This window comes from Apteryx rowi, unplaced genomic scaffold (assembly GCF_003343035.1).
Source record: "Apteryx rowi isolate R43461 unplaced genomic scaffold, aptRow1 scaffold_713, whole genome shotgun sequence".
Taxonomy (NCBI): domain Eukaryota; kingdom Metazoa; phylum Chordata; class Aves; order Apterygiformes; family Apterygidae; genus Apteryx; species Apteryx rowi.
The window spans coordinates 280,977-284,098 of NW_020450998.1; positions in this window are offsets into that span (position 1 = coordinate 280,977).

Genomic DNA, 3,122 nt, shown 5'->3' on the forward strand with positions numbered 1-3,122 from the left:
ACTTCGTGGTGAGATCACACCCATCCTTACTTGTGGCATCAACTTTGATAATGCTTCAATGTAGAAATAGTTGGCGTTGTGTTGCCATTTATACTGCAGCTTTTAGGGTGCATTGTAAAATATTCACAAAAAAGGGAAACAGAAGTCTTCCATTTGGCCAAACCACTTTTTTTCTAATTGTTCTGTAACCTGTGGATGATCTATCACAGCAGCACTCCTTCCACTATCTTATAGAAGGCTTTGCAAGATACAAAATGTCTCCTGTGAAATTTGGGACAATTGCAGTTTTGATCAAGAATAGGATCTAAGCGCCTATGACATTATCATGCATAGTCATTGTGTGCAATAATTTCAGGCAAAGCACAAGCATAAAAATGAACAAAAATGGAATATTATGAAGAATTTTGCAATCTGAACTGTACAGGTTGCCAGTAGCCTCACTGAACAGTTCAAAGAAGCTACAGAATTACACTTTCCACCATAATTGTGTGCATGTCTATCATGCCTTTCCTTGCCCAGTAAAGCCATGAAGTAATTTTAAGATTTCTCCAGAAGAAAGCGCAGACACACTATGTGATCCAGGCTTATAGTTAAATTGCAATGTTACATAGTGCATTTTGTGTCACTGAATATGTTAAGGATATTCAAAGAAAGTGACATGTAAGCCAGTAAGTGAAAAGTATGCCCAAGAAGAAAGTTTATTTGCTGTGGCAAATGTAAGGCTTGCACAATTAAAATCTGTCCCTTTTTTGTTGCATTCATCTGCTTTTGTGCATATATTGACTGCTTATTTGTGGTCACTCTATCATAAATCAAGAATATAGATGTATTACATTAGTGGACAGATAACTTCAAGAGCCTTTGTATGAAGGTCACAAGAGATCAATAAATTGCATCGTCTTCCATGTTTGATGCTAGTATGTTTTTCAGTGTTCTACCACTTCTGGAACACACAGACTCTGAATAATGGTTAAGTGAACAAATAATTTAAAAATCCTGTAATGTTTCAATCTTATATGTTTGCACTAAAATTCAGCATTAATGAAAGATGAAGAAAATCAACTTTAAAATGACTATAGAAATATCTGACTAAAAGTTTTAACGAAGAAGTGTACATAGACATTAGAAATGGGGTTTTAGAACACTATATTTAAAAAAAAAATTGCTGTTTCCCTTACCCTCTGTGACCGATTTAGAAATTTGTTTGTCCTGCAGGAGCTGGCATTACTGTCACCTAAGGAAGCCTCTGCTCTGCTGCTTAAGGAGTCTGTGATATTACCAACTGAAACAAGAGAAACAGACACCTCCACCTTCATGTCTCAAAAGGTAAAACAAGCAAATTCCCTATTTGAATGTATTTATCCTATAGCACAATGCACAGTAAGGTCTCTATATCCTATACTTGTGTGTGCATCTGTACACTGTTTATTTTAAAATATCTTAGTTTACCTTTAAACTATGATAGAAACATAGTGTCAGTTGCCTATATATTACTCTTGGGTCAGCTTAGTGGAGCTTTAGAAGTTGTTACCCAGCATCCACAATTTATCTTTCTCTAAGAAAAGCATATTGATGTCATCTGGGCACCCTCTAGGGGCCATTGTGTAATTGTTTATACACTGCTGTGTTCTGAAAATGGTTTAATGATACTGTATCTGTGAATGAGAGGCAGAAAATGCTTGTATGTTCCAGACAGATATTGGGTAAAACCCTAAATGTTCGCAAGTCCAGTAAGAACATACTTTGTGCTTATGTCAAACAGGGATCTAATAAACCATGTCTGAACTTCCACATCTTATCATGATAACAAAAATGAAGTAAAATAATTGATAAACAAATGTAATGCACCTGTAACATTTAAAAAATCTTTAAAAAATTCTTATGCCTATATTCTTGCTTTCCCGTTTTTAGATCTGCTGCTGCTTCCCTCTGTTAGTCCTGCTGTCTCTCATGCTTTCTTCAAGATAGGAATAACAACCTTTGCAGGTGTCCATTCATTCTGTTTTCGCTCTGTCTGTTCATGTTAAAGCTAACAGTCAAAGTTCCAGCTAGTTTGCATCTGCCATAAGTTACTTCAAAAACTTCCTCAGAGCATCACTTCTTGCACTAAAAATCAAACAGGTATTTATTTAAAAACAGAGAGGCTGTTGTGATCAGATTGAAAGGTCTATCGAGATCATAGACAATTCCACAAAGTTGTTTCTGCTTTAGGGAAAAGTTGTGTTCTTGCCACACTGAACTACAATGTCTCAGTCAACACTTGGTAGTCAGTACAAAGAAAAATCTTCATGAAAACCAGACAGTTTTAACAAGAGTTAGCAGGCTGCAGTAATCTGAGGCTCCCCAAAGCTTTGTGACTTTAATTCTGACTTTTTCTTATGAGTACAAGTGATTTGCTTTTGCTGAATTTTTACTTTAGATTATCCATCATTAGCTGTTATGTGATAAGAATATGTGTAAAAGTATCACCATTGCAGAGGAAAAGGAGAATTCTGTACAGCAAGAATTGAATGACCTTGAGGGCTAGAAAAATGAAAACAGGATGAAATTTAATATTACAGAGAGTAAGACTGTGTATTCAGTGACTAAGAACAAGAATTTCTGTTACCGGTTGGAGCTAATCACCTGGAAGTGACTGAGGAGGCAGAAGCCCTGGGTATCGTAGTTGATCAAAAGCCAGCTGACTTAATGTCTCAAGCAGGGTAAGAGAGAAATACAGGATTTGGTCCCTCTCTTATCACCTAGCAGATTATAAGGTGGTTGAGCAGAGTGCCATGTTGAGGGGAGAGCCAGCCGCAGGCAGGAGGGCGCTAGGGCTCGCAGGAGATGGCGGTGATGCAGGAGATGGTCCGCGGCGGCGGGCCCTCGGGCGGCCTGCGCCGGACCGAGCGGGAGCCACGAGCATCCGGGGCAGACGCCCCGCCGGGCGCAGGTGTGGCACCCGCACCTGGGGCCTGTGTTTGCGGGCTGAGGTGACCGGGCGCCTCCCTTGCGGCCGAGGGGAGGGTCGCAGGGCAGGCCGCCCCTCAGGCCGCCCTCGCCAGCCCGGCGTCCTTCCCGCGACCTCAGCAAGCCCCGGCTGCCCGCCGCCCGCCAGGGGCTCTGGGTGCGGCGGAGCCCCC